The sequence below is a fragment of the Aulonocara stuartgranti genome (genome assembly GCF_965226115.1).
Source record: "Aulonocara stuartgranti genome assembly, chromosome: 12".
NCBI lineage: Eukaryota > Metazoa > Chordata > Actinopteri > Cichliformes > Cichlidae > Aulonocara > Aulonocara stuartgranti.
Genome location: NC_138948.1, coordinates 18,234,161 through 18,248,091, shown reverse-complemented (window position 1 = coordinate 18,248,091; position 13,931 = coordinate 18,234,161). Strand labels below are relative to the sequence as shown.

The 13,931-nt window shown below is 41.8% G+C and overlaps 1 long non-coding RNA gene across 1 annotated transcript; it reads left to right on the top strand.

Moving 5' to 3' along the window:
• The first annotated feature begins 11 nt into the window (after window positions 1-11).
• On the top strand, window positions 12-4,218 carry LOC309718504. Its single transcript, XR_014279988.1, has 3 exons — window positions 12-150; window positions 673-2,984; window positions 3,945-4,218. It is a non-coding gene; the product is annotated as an uncharacterized lncRNA (long non-coding RNA).
• Window positions 4,219-13,931: the final 9,713 nt, after the last annotated feature.

The following is a 13,931-nucleotide window of genomic DNA, read 5'->3' as shown; positions in this document are numbered from 1 at the left end:
CGAATAGCAGATAGAGCGTAGGCTCTGAGAGGAGGGCCAGCGTTTACGCTACGAAGACACGACCGAGTGTTTTAACCTGACAGCCTGAGGTGTTCTTCAGTAAACTGGACTACCCGACAGAAGGACCCGAGGCCCCGCTGCACTTTTTCGGTAAGTTAAACGTGTTTGTAAGCTAATCCGTAACTACCGACCTTAGCTCGGTCCTGAGACCTAGCTAGCTAAGAAGAGGACTCGGCTGTCAGGGTTCGTTTAGCTAACCCGTGCAGGTGAATGAATTTACCCTGACTAAAGAAATCAAGAGAAACGCTCCGGGCTACTCACTAATTACTGTACTTTTAGTAGTATTATACTGGAAAAGCAACAGGCTGCATCCTGCTTCAGCTCCTGTGCAGAGCTGATTATTAAATATGTGCAAACAACAGCATGTTTTCAGTCTCTTGCCACGTCTATAAAGACAGTAACTTTTTAAAAAAAAAAAGCTTGTACCTTGTAGCTCCTCATTACTCGGGAACTATGGATTAAAGTACTGTAGTGTACTGTAATACTGAAAAAAATGTAAGAGAATAACTTCAGATCCTGAGTGTGTGAGGACAGAAGAATCAGCTTTATTTCAATTTTGAGGGATAAAATTTACATTTGAGTTTGATGGTTCTGTTCTCTTTGTGATTACAGGAGCTGCCCTCAGATTCAGACCTCAGCACCACCCAGTGACAGCAGACAGATCATCCAACATGTTAACTGCAAAATGAACTGATGAAAACAGTACAAAGGTTAACGTACCACATGTGCTGCAGTGAAAGCTGCAGCTGTTTTATTGATAAAGTTAAACACAAAAAAACAAAAGGATTAATCACCCCTGTAACTGTGTCACTATATATCAGCATTAACAGGACCTCAGTTTGTATCTCAGACCTGCACAGCTTCCATTTTAAACACTTGATGTACTCAGCTGCATGAAGAGCACGTTTGAGTTTCTCTAACACAATTAAATAAAACCTGATGAAAGTCAAAGGTCATCACTTGTATGTTGGACTACAAACTTGTCATCTGGAATTCTTTCACAGTTTTTTTTCACATAGTGGGTTATTTACCATAAAGTGATTCAGTTATTCATACCAGAGTAACCAAAGAGGATCATATATTTTTAAATATATAACTTTCTACAGGACTGAATATAATATCTTTATATAAAAGTCCGGAGCCTCTGGGGAGTATCCAAGTATTTATAACATTGCACAAACCAAAGGTCTCCATCACAGTGTTCATGAAATGCTGGGTTTATCCATCTTCTGGGGCGGGCCTACGGGGGAGCTCTGAAGATTTCCCTGTGAGGGAGCTGCTGGTGAACATCATGAGTCCTGCTTGATCAATGCGATGAGCTTCAGTGTTCCTGGTGTTTCTTAAATGATGCCTCTCTCAGTGGGTCAACAGAACTTCTGGCACAGGACAGCTGTGATGAAAGAAAGGGAAGAAGTTTCTCCAAACCTCTGGACCCAGAAACCCAGCCTGGTCCTGATGGTCTCCCTAGTTTCTCTCCAGGGTGAATGTAGCTGTTATACATAATATGGATTATTATTAAATGAAAAGAACACATTAGACTACATTACTGAAACGTTCTGCTGCTGTTTTTAAAGTTTCCATGTTACCAGGCTGTAGACTAGAGATTTAAACAGTTTTAGATCCATTACACTCAGTCTTATGTTAAAATCTCAAAGGACAGCATTATATTTTTCATATTAACAGTAACTCTGGGCCTCTGTGGAGTGTGCAGCTGATCTCATCGCTGTCTAAAAATGGATAAAAAAACATAAGTGTTGAAGACTATTAAGAGTAGCAGGTGTGTAGCATCGCTAACTAGCTAGTGTAACCGGTGTGATTCTGCGTTGTATCTGATAAAAAAGGTAAAAGAAAGAAAGACCTCCAAGTAAATAATTTGCCCACTCCAGCTCCTCTCCCACAGGGGAATTGTAGGAAAAGGGCTGGCATTTATTTTTACATTAAACATAAAATATGCATTTACACGTAACATATTTGACATAAGATAAAACAAAAACAACAACATGAAATCCGACATACCTGATAAAAAAGGTAAAAGAAAGAAAGACCTCCAAGTAAATAATTTGCCCACTCCAGCTCCTAGACCAAATACAAACAGTGGGGAAGAGGGTTAGCTCAACCCACCACAGCTCCCAAGCTAGCAAGGAGTATATATTCATGCTAGCATTTATGGCGCCTAAAACACATTTATGATACACACATACTACACACTTATAACATCTTACAAAAACAGGCTTAATAATGACAATAACTGAACTAACATCGCAATCATAAACATCAGGGTGGCTAAATATGAATTATGTGTGTTTCAAGGTGTTGGAAAGAAATGACACCCACCTCTCCCACAGGGGAATTGTAGGAAAAGGGGAGAGGCAAAACGGGTACACTGTATTTATAGTATTGCACCAAAGAAGAAGAAGAAAAGAATGAGGAGGGGCTCTAACTGATAATGAACACAACTACAGGCTTGGAGGTCCTAAAAGTCAGGTATAAAAGGAGCAGTTTGGGGGTTTAGAACACATTTTGTGTAATTATAACAATGTGATTTATGACTCTGTTACACTAGCAACAAGCCTCCAACACAGTGCGTATGCTAGCGGCTAATCTAGCAAACGAATTAACAACAGAGCGATTGTAGAACTATAAGATGATAAACTGTGTGTCTTTCTTTTTTTATAACAATGACATGGTTGTATTTACCTTAATTAAACGAGTCGTCAGTCGCGGTAAACCAGCAAAAAACTCGAGCCACAGGTGCTACGTAAAAAGTGTAGGGGGGCGTGTTTGCGGTCACGTCCAGTGGGTGTGTGGGCGGGAGTGTTACACAGTCGCTCCACCTCAAGTCACTACTGCGCAGACTCTGGCTCCAAATTTGCAAGATGGCAGCCTCCACAAGCGGGATATTTTGGCTTCATTTTTGCACAATGGTAGGAGGCGGTGTCGCGTCGTCCATCTTTTATACAGTCATTGGTCGCAACACATACAGGAAACTGTTTCTCACATAACATTATGACAGGGAAAACCCTGAAAAACGTCTTAAGGTTCCGGGGTGCAACGCCTCCAAACATACATTAACAACAACACTGTCTTCAGCAGTATGTATATCCTATAATTTACTGCAACGCTTAGCCGTAGGTCTAAATACGTAAAGTTCTAATTGATTAAATTTATAATGTATCATACAGGGAGCATGGTGTGAGCTAAATATTTCTATTACCAGAAAATTGGTGTTATAGGAATGATGTATATCTCACATTGGTACTTTAGTTTTGATCATTTGTTAAATAACCATGAAAGTGTTCATTTAAACAATTTCAGCAAAAACATTTAGGAAGCACTCTCCAAAAGTTGATTCTGTTCATCTGGATGTAACGTTTTGTGGGAGAAACGTTTCGTCACTCATCTAAGTGACTTCTTCAATCTCAGCTGACTGCAGGTTCCCCCAGTCTTATAAACAATACATTTGCATAATGATGGTCATGAGAATTTGCATTATTAAGAATAAGGAACTGTCCTCCCAGCCCATTGTTCCTTCAGTGGGCTGGTTTCAGTCATTATGCAAATGTACTGTTTATAAGGTTGGGGAAACCTGCAGTCAGCTGAGACTGAAGAAGTCAATTGGATGAGTGACAAAACATTTCTCCCACAAACGCTATGCCTAGAATCCACTTTTGGGGATTTACTTACCTGGATGATTGAGCATGCATCAAGACATTTAGGAAGCAAATTAGATTGTCTGTATCCATAGGTGCAGAACTTTGAAGGGCTACTGCGAACTGTCAACGCACCTCAAAATATTTATTGTGTCCATGTAGACAAAAAATCCAAAAAGTCTTTATTGCAATCAATGCCATTACTTCCTGTTTCCCAAATGTGTTCATTGTCAGCAAGGTTGTGAATGTGGTCTACACTGGATGGACACTACGAACTCTATGACCCCAGTAGGCACCCCCATACTCCGCGACCCGCCAGGGAAAGGGGGTCCAGGCCCATCCAGACCGGGGCCCAGTGCAGCAGTGCCCCCACAGAGCCCGGGACAGTCCACCCAACCCCACCACAGAGAAAACTGCACCCACCCCATCATCCACTCATCTTCCAGACTACATAAGACAATAGACTCACGCCCAGGCTGAGATCTTCCTCCACCTCTCCTGTATCTCCCCCTCCTGCAGAGAGAGTTCCTGAAGAGCGGAAAGCTCCTGCAAGATGTGACAATCTCCCCCACCAGTTGAAGAGCCCCCCAGGTGGCTCGACGCACCAGCGGCACCCTGCGCCAGGGCTGGGCCCCCATGCACCCACCCGCCCACAACCCCGGCAACACACCAACCAGGACCCAAGCCCCCGAGGCCTTGCCAGGGCCCCAGCCCAGAGACGGAGCGCCCCCAGAACCTCACGCCCATCCCGGACCCACCCAGGGGCAGCCAGGCTACCAGGTCAGTAACCCACGTCCGTCAGCACAGACCCTCCCCTAGCCCCGCTGCACGCAGCCACGAGGAAACAGTCACCTGAGAGCCAAAAGAGCCCCTAACCGGACATGACCGCTACCCCGGATTGAGCCCCCCAAGGAAGATGCCTCCGGGGAACCCCCCCACGCCCTAAGCCTGTCCCTACCCCCACACCAATCACAACAGTGAAGGCGGGACCAAACTATGACCCCCCACCCCCACTAGGTGATGGAGCTGATCAAAGGAGCCCAGAGCAATTGGTCTGATGTGGTGGCAGAGGCTGTATCAAGACTAATGTAATCTAATAGATAATTTCTATATTGGTTAGAATTAAGATTATTTTTATTTTTCCAGTTCATGAGGACTGTTTTCTTGGCTATGCATAGGGCAGTGAAAACCATATGGGCGATAATCTTTTCTGAAGTGACATTATCTAAGCTGCCCAACAAACACACTAAGGGGGAAGTTGGAATGTTACATTTCAGACACTTTGATAAGTCTTCACATATCTCGCGCCAAAACTTCTGAACTGGTGGACAGAACCAAAGAGCATGGATATAATTGTCCGGTGAATTGGTTTGGCAGTGTGAGCAGTTGTTGGTAGACGTAAAGCCCATCTTGAACATCCGATGACCTGTATAGTGCACTCTATGTAATATTTTGTATTGAATTAATTGAAGACTGGGATTTCTAATTAGATGAAAGGTTTTTAAGCAAATCTGAGACCAGAAGTTTAGGTCTAAGTTAACTGATAAATCCGCTTCCCATTTTGCAATAGGAAGTGATATTGATTCATCTGTTTTAGAAAGCATTCTGTATATTTTGGATAGTAATTTGGGGGTTTTAAGAGTAAGAAATTGAACCACACTTGGTGGTGTTTGTAGTTCAACTTGACCCGGTTTAAATTTCTTTTTTACTATGGATTTAATTTGTTGATATTCTAAAAATCTTTTCTTGTTGATCCCATATTGTGTAACTAGTCCATCAAATGAAATAAATTCTGTTCCTTCTGGTATATGTTCTAAATATTTGATTCCTTTACCACTCCAATCTGAAAAGTTTATCATATTATTGTTTTGTAATATGTCAGGGTTGTTCCAGATAGGTGTACGTTTGCATGGGATTAATGAAGACGCCGTCAATTTTAGAAACTCCCACCATGCTGTCAGAGAAGAGCTGATGTTGACGCTTTGGAAGCATTCATGTCGTTGGATGTTTGAGCTGATAAATGGTAGGTCTGAGATCTCTAGATTATTGCAAAGTGCTTGTTCTACATCTAGCCAAGGTTCATCTAAGAGGGTATGTTTTAGCCATCCTGAGATAAACTGAAGCCTGTTGGCTAAGAAGTAGTGCTGAAAGTTAGGTAGTTCTAATCCTCCTTTATCCTTGGTCTTTTATAGTGTTTTTAAGCTTATACGTGGGGGTTTATTTTTCCAAAGGAATTTGGACATACATGAATCTAGAGATCTGAACCAATCTTGTGGCGGTTTAGTTGGGATCATTGAGAATAAATAATTTATTTTTGGTAAGACCATCATTTTTATAGCGGCAACCCTTCCCATGAGTGATATGGGTAGACATTTCCACCTGGCCAGATCATCTTCTACCTTCTTTAAAAGTGGGATATGGTTTAATTTAGTTAGATCTGCAAGCTTGGGAGAAACATTAATACCTAAATATTTTATATTTCCCGATTGCAGTGGTGTAGAAGAGGAATTATGGAGGGAGCAATTAATCGGTAAGACTGTAGATTTTGACCAGTTAATTGAGTAATCTGATATTCTTGCAAAAGAGTTTATCAATTCAATCACCCCAGAGATATTGGTTTGTGAATTTTGGAGAAAGAGTAACACATCATCCGCATAAAGGCTGATTTTATGTTCCACGTTCTTGCATTTTATGCCCTTAATTACTGAATTCTGTCTAATTGCTGCTGCTAGTGGTTCAATAAAAATTGCAAACAGCGAAGGGGAGAGTGGGCATCCCTGCCTGGTGCCCCTCAAGAGACAGAAGCTGGAGGATGTCTGGTCATTTGTTCTGACACAAGCTGTTGGGGAATTATATAATATTTTTAACCAGTTGATGAAAGAGGATCCAAAACCAAATTTGTGTAAAGTTGCAAATAGAAATTTCCAGTTAACTCTGTCAAATGCTTTTTCTGCGTCTAAAGAAAATATTGTAGTTTCTAGGTTTTTACTGTATGAGTAGTCTATCAAATTACGTAATCTGCGTGTATTTGTTGATGAGTGCCTACCTTTTATGAAACCAGTTTGGTCAGGATGAATTAAGAGGGGGTTATTTTCTCCAGTCTCTTTGAGAGAGCTTTGCAGATTATTTTAAGGTCTACATTTATAAGGGATATTGGACGATAGCTTGAGGGATATACAGGGTCTTTGCCTGGTTTTAGCATGAGATTAATGTTTGCAGAATTCATATTTGATGGAAGTCTGCCCTTTTCTTTAATTTCCAACAACGTTCTGTAGAAAACTGGTGCTAGAATCGACCAGAATTCTTTGTAGAATTCTGCAGGAAAGCCGTCTGGACCTGGAGCCTTATTATTGGGCATACTTATCAGGGCTTCCTGGAGTTCACCTGGTGTCAGTGGTGAATCCAGTGCCATTGCTTGAGTGTCTAATAATTTTGGAAGAGTTATGTTGTCCAAAAACTGATCGATTTCTTTTTTAGATGGGTTTATTTGTGGTGAATACAGCGTTTTATAGAAATCCCTGAAAATGTTGTTTATTAGTATCGGTTCATATATTGTGTTCCCAGATAAATCTTGAACAGCACATATAGTTGTTTTTTCTTTATTTATTTTTAGCTGGTTTGCTAGAAATTGACCAGATTTATTACCATGTTCATAATTTTGTAAGCGTAGTCTTTGTACTAAGAATTTTGTTTTTTTATTAATTATCTCACTTAATTCTAGTTTTGTTTTGCGTATTTTGTTCAATGTTTCCTGATCTTGGTGGGACGCGTAGGCTTCTTCTAGTGATTTGATGTTTTTTTCTCTTTCCTGAATATTTTTGTTTTCTTTTTTGTTTTTATGCGATGAGAAAGAAATTATTTTACCTCTCATCACAGCTTTCCCTGCTTCCCATAGAACAGAAGCTGATGTTTCGGGAGTGTCATTATAGTCTAAATATGAAGTCCACTCTTTTTTAAAATATTTAATAAAGTCTTCATCTTTAAGTAGTGATATATTAAATCTCCAGTTTTTTCTTGGCGTAGTATTATTCTTGTGCATTAGTGTTAAAGATACAGGACCATGATCTCTGACAGCTATAGGGTGAATCTCAGTGTCTGAAATGTCGTTCAGCAGTGAGCTGCCGACCAAAAAATAATCCAGACGAGAGTAAGAGTGATGAACATGTGAGAAAAAAGTATATTCCTTACTGGTGGGGTGAAGGGAGCGCCATGCATCGCAAAGACCAAAGTCGCTCATATACTGTTTGATTATATTTGTGGACTGCCAATTACGCTGAGTTCCCGCTGTATTGAGCCTATCCATGTCTTCATTTAGTCCAAGGTTGAGGTCGCCTCCAAGAACAATTGTGCCATCTAAGTGTTCAGAGAGTGCACTGAAAAAACCGTGAAAGAATGAGGGATCATCAACATTTGGACCATATACACTTGCAATACTTTTTACTTTTTTATCACGTATAGATAGTTTAATGATTAAGAATCTGCCCTCTGGATCTATAACTGTATCGATTACTGTGAAATTAATATTTTTATGTATTAAAATTGCTACTCCCCTTTGTCTAGAATTATAACAAGCTGAGAACACATTAGGAAACTCAGGTGTTTTAAGTTCATTCGAACCTCTAAGAGGTCTGTGGGTCTCTTGTAAAAGGACAACATCTGCCTGTAGTTTTTTGAGTTGGTTAAATATTTTTAACCTCTTTTCTCTGGAGCCAGCTCCATTTATATTCCATGTAATGAACCTCAGTGTACCCATAGATGTTTGTGTATAACTAGGGATGTATGCTGTGTGCATCGCTTAGACAGGTGGAGAGAATACGTCACTTGTTCATAAATAAAGAGAGGGAGGGAGAGAAAAAATGTGTGGCGAGATGCTCCCTGAGTCTGACTATGTGTTTGCATATTTACTAATATGAGTAGGCTTGGCTTAAGTGTGTGTATCCTAAACGACTGTGTGCGCTGTCTGGCTGAAGTAAATGTGCTGCCGTTGAGCGCATGGTGCGTATGTGTCGAAATAAAGGATGTTTGTGGATGAGTTTCGAAGCAGGTGATCAAGGCAGTGAAAGGAATAAAGAAAGAAACCAAGGACAGGGGTGAGCAGCATAAAACCAAGAGGGGGAAAAGAGAGGAGGAAAAAAAACGAGAAGAAAAAACAAACAAAAACAAAACGTAAACATTCCAATTAAATCACCGACGGAGAGTGACAGTGTTAATTCTGCTATGAAATCACACTTTAAGATGCGATTTGATACCGGTAAGTTAAACAGATGTTAATGCAAGTTAGTGTGAGTGGATAGGGAAAGGGTGCAGCTGATTCTTATCTGGTGTGAGGTTAATACAGCCACGGAGTGATGTTGGGGTCGCGGTGGAGCTGTCCGGCCACGTACAGCCGGGCCACAGCGATGACAGCGCGGGAACCCTTCTGGATGAAGCCGCGTCGGATTGGGAAGAGGACCCTGCGTCGTTCCAAGATCTCTTTGGGGAACTGGTCGTTCACGCTGAAGTCCGTTCCTTTTAATTCCCTGCCGCGGCTTTTCACATGTTGCTTTTGTTTGAAGTGGCCGAATTTGGCCACGATAGGATGTGGTCTCCCGGCCGTAGCCCGAATGGGGCCGAGGCGATGTACCTGATCGAAGACAATGTTCTTCACAGTGTCCTCCGGCAGCTTCAGGTGGTTTTGATGAAGCTTTTTACCGTGGTCTCCGCGTCCTCTCCAGCGGCTTCTGGAATACCAGAAAATACCAGATTATCACGCATGCTACGAGCTTGTAGATCAATAACTGTTTCTTTTATTTTTTTATTTTCTCTATTGAGCTGTGTCGCGAAATCAATCAATGTAGAGCAGTGTCACAAACCACGGAGGCCCCAGAAAAGTGCAATCAAACGATGAGTTTATTAACACACAGGAGAAAACATCAACATATGTCTTCTGACCAAAATACATGTTGTGGATACTTATAAAGCAGTGGGGTACCCGCCCCCTCATGGCGTCAATGATAGATTAAAATAGGTTCCAGACATTAGTCACAGTTAATCGTACATCTTTAATAGCTATAAGCAGACATAGAACTTCTCTTTTCTATAACACCTTCCATACAAGGTAATAAACTTCAAGCCCTCAGGGTCTCTGAGGCTAATTATTGACTCTGATCATCTGTTACCAAGTAGAATAAAATATAGTAAGACACCAAATGAGTTGAGGCCTCAGGCCGGACACATTCCTAGATTATATGTATTATATGTACTGTAAGCATGCATTGCAGTTATCCTTCTATGTTCTAGTTTCCCTCAGCATGTATCACCTGGACAGTCACGCCAGTGAAGCTTAAGACCCTTAATGAACTGAACATCAACTCAAAATAAGCACAGATATGCAATGTGTATAAAATACTTCTAACCGTACTTGTAATAAAAGTTAACATAATGGAAGGATCCTCAAATGGACATCTTCAATAAACAACTGTAATGCAGTATTAATACTGTGAGAAATATTATTAGATGAAATAATGCTGTAAAGAATGTTATTAATGCAATTATAATGATGCAGATTATATGGCAGCAATAAAAGAATTTCTGTATCTCCACAGCTGGGTAACATTTTCTGTGAGACATTTCACCGACTCCCTTAGCGTGGCATTTTCAGCAGCAAGCGTTTTCACCTGCTGCTGGCTGAACTCCAGGGATTCTCGCAAGCATTTAAATTCTCGGTGAAGAATCTCCACCAAGGACAGCCTTGCGTCGAAACTGGACAAAAGCATTCAAATATAATAATAACCACAGCAGCCAAAAAGAGTGCCTGACAAGCCCAGTTGTATGTAAGTTAAACAAAACATACAGAGGGATGAATTAACCAAGAGGGAGGTGAAACACTGGTCTGCCCAATCAGAAGATCAGAAGCTACAGGACGCGCTCAATGATGTAGAGTGGGACATGTTCAGAGCATGCAGAGTCGACATCAACGAGTCTACGGATGTAGCAGTAAGTTTTGTTAGCATGCTGGTGGAGGAGATCATCCCAACAGTCCCAACAGTCATTTTTGCACAGCCGAGGAGCGTATCGGCACACATTTCACTGCATGTTGTACTTTTTCTTTCTTGGCTCTTGACGGAGGCAGTCGCACTTTCTCTTTCTCCCTCTCCCTTATCTTTCCTGCTTGGCTTCTCATGTCTTTTGTATAGTCTCGCTTATTCTCTAACCCTAAGAGAGTCTCCCAGACTTGTTCTCTAAAAACCTAAAGAATTATGGATTTGATCAACTGGTCCCTGAATGCAATTGACACCCTCCTCTCGATGAGAAGCCTTGGTTTGGGAGCACCTTTTCGGAACCATGATAACAGGGTTCTTGCTGATCAGCGCTGGCTTGGCCCTGGCTTATCAAAGGATAAAGAAAGCGGAAACGTGTGTTCAAATCCTCACAAGGCTGCCTGCTATGTTGATTGGAAAGATGGAGCAAGCTGTGGGTTCTCAGAATGGGCTCATCGGGTGCAGTACAGATGACATCTTGGAGAAGCTTGCGGCTGCTGTGAGTACTGTGACCATCTGACAACATCTCGGAGAGGCTCACAGCTGTCGTGAACACTCATGCCCTATGAGCAAACTGGATAACATCTCGGCATTGATGGATAACATCGTGGAGAGGCTCACAGCTCTCCAACGAGAGACTTGTGACCAGTGATGGACATTAGACAACTGTAAAATTGGAAGCAGTTTCTTCGCACTAACCAAAACAGCTACCATCTTCATTTCATGTGGCCCCCCTGGTGCCAGCTGGATGCTCAAGGCAAAAGCTGATGGGAATAACAATTCTCCCTTAAGACTGTGACTGACTGTGTTGTGACTTTCTCCCTCCTCATTCAAGGCCACCCGCATCGACCAAAGACTGTTGGCTTTTGCCTAATCGGGTGAAGGGACACTTTCTCTCGGTGGAACACGGAACACACTCACACGCACGCATATGCATGTAGACTGACACAGACCTACACTCACCCCCCATCCCATCCAAACGCCTTCTAAGCTTATATCTTCTATGTTGTGAGATGTGCTGATTCATGTGCTGTTTTTTTCTGTTCTCAAACTGATCTCCCTGTTGGAGCTCAGTCTGGGGGGAGTTATTTTTTCTCCTTGTCTTTCCTCATGTTGTGCATTTTCCATTGTTATACACCTCTGACCTGTCTTCCCCATGTGATGTTTGTGTAATGTATGTATGGTCGGAAGGGTAAGATGGCGCTGGCAAAGGTCGGCAGCCTTAACAACAAATTTCCCACGCGTGGGACTAATAAAGGTTATCTTATCTTATCTTATCTTTGTATAACTATGCATGTGACATAGTTGCTTGGCTCCGCTCAATTCCTTTTTTAAACTTTACTTTCCTAACCTTTCTTAAACCACCAGTTAGGCACATACCTGTATCCCCCTATGGTGCACTCTTATGGTTTCAAAATCGACTTCAAAGAATAAGGCAGGTAAAACAGACGACTCATCTCCTGACCTAATGGTGGACGCCATTGCTGAGCTGTTATCCCAACAAAAAGAGGAGCTAGCAGCAGAACTCAAGGCTGAATTTAAGTCTTCCTTCACCTGGCTGGAGGCAAAGTTCGATCAAGTTTGCCTAGCTGTGGATGAACATGGCCAGCATTTGTCTTCGCTCGAGCTGGCAGCGGAAGATGCAGGTCAGCGGATCAAAGAACTGGAAGAAGCATATGGTAACCTTCCAGGGTCTAACTCCAAACTGGCCATCAAAGTCATCGACCTAGAAGGCAGCAGCCGTTGGAAAAATCTACGAATACTTGGCTTAGCAGAATCCACAAAAAGCATCTGCCCAACTGACTTTTTTGGCGCTGCCCTATGTGAAATCTTTTGCAATGATATGCTGTGAATACCATGCCATAGTTATATCAGACCATTTCCCCTTTAATGGTGACTTTGTCTATTCCTGACTTACCTAGAACAGACAGGAGTTGGTGTTTTAACCCCACACTACTATCTGATAATACCTTTCTGGAATTTATAAATAACCAAATTAAACTCTTTTTTGACACCAACCTTTCCCCGAATATTTCTAGCCTTTTAGTTTGGGACTCAATGAAGGCCTATCTCTGAGGACAGATCATTTCATATACAGCTAATATGGAGAGGGTAACCTTAAAAGAAAGGCAAGAATTAGCCAATAAAATAAAAGACTTGGACCATCACTATGCACACAATAAGGACTCTGAGGTTTACAAGAAACATTTTGAACTTCAAACCAAATTTGAACTTCCTTCAACTCATGCTATGGAGAGGCAACTCTTAAAGAGTAGGAGTACATTTTTTGTGCATGGGGGGAAATCGGCCAAACTCCTAGCTAACCAAATAAGGGGTCTAAATCCACGTCAGTGTATAACCGCCATTAACTCAGATGACGGGCTCGTTACTGATCATGCCAAAATCAATGATGCGTTCAGGGAATATTATCTGAAGCTTTATTCCTCTGAATCTCACACCGACCACTCACTTATCACAAATTTTCTTAAAAGCTTGGATTTTCCTGGGCTGGCAGACACCCACAGATAGATGTTGGATGCACCATTTTCCAAAGAAGGGATTACCACTGCAATTTTCTCCTTACAGTCAGGGAAGTTCCCTGGCCCAGATGGCTTTTTGGTTTAATTTTTCAAACCATTTGCCCCAAAGCTTGTACCTCTACTCCACTTGGTTCTATCTGAATCATTCACACAGGGCAAACTGCCAACTTCCTGGTATGATGTTTCCATACCTTTAATTGTGAAAATGGGGAAAGATCCAACTGAATGTGCATCATACAGACTAATTTCGCTTTCGAATGTTAACTTTAAGATCCTAGCTAAAGCGCTGGCCCATAGGTTGGGAAGGCTCCTGCCAGCAGTCATATCTGAAGATCAGTCTGGCTTTGTTAATGGACGCTGAAGAGAAAATCTCCGTCCCGGTTTCCCTCCAAGGCGTGAGCACCGATAAGCAGAGTTTTGTCCTTTCCTTATAAGATTCCTAATTATTCAAAGTAACACTCAGGTATGCCGCTCAGCTGGGTTAGTTACGACGTCGGGAGTAGCTTGGGAGAACAAGGAAACACAGACTGCTTCAGGTTGCCTTCCCAAATCGACTCAAAGGTTTATTTAGTACATAACAGCTTATATAGAGGAAAAAAAAGGTTCGTGTGTCAGCAGGTTCTCAGTTCAAACCAGTACAGACCAAATAAGGAAACGTCTTC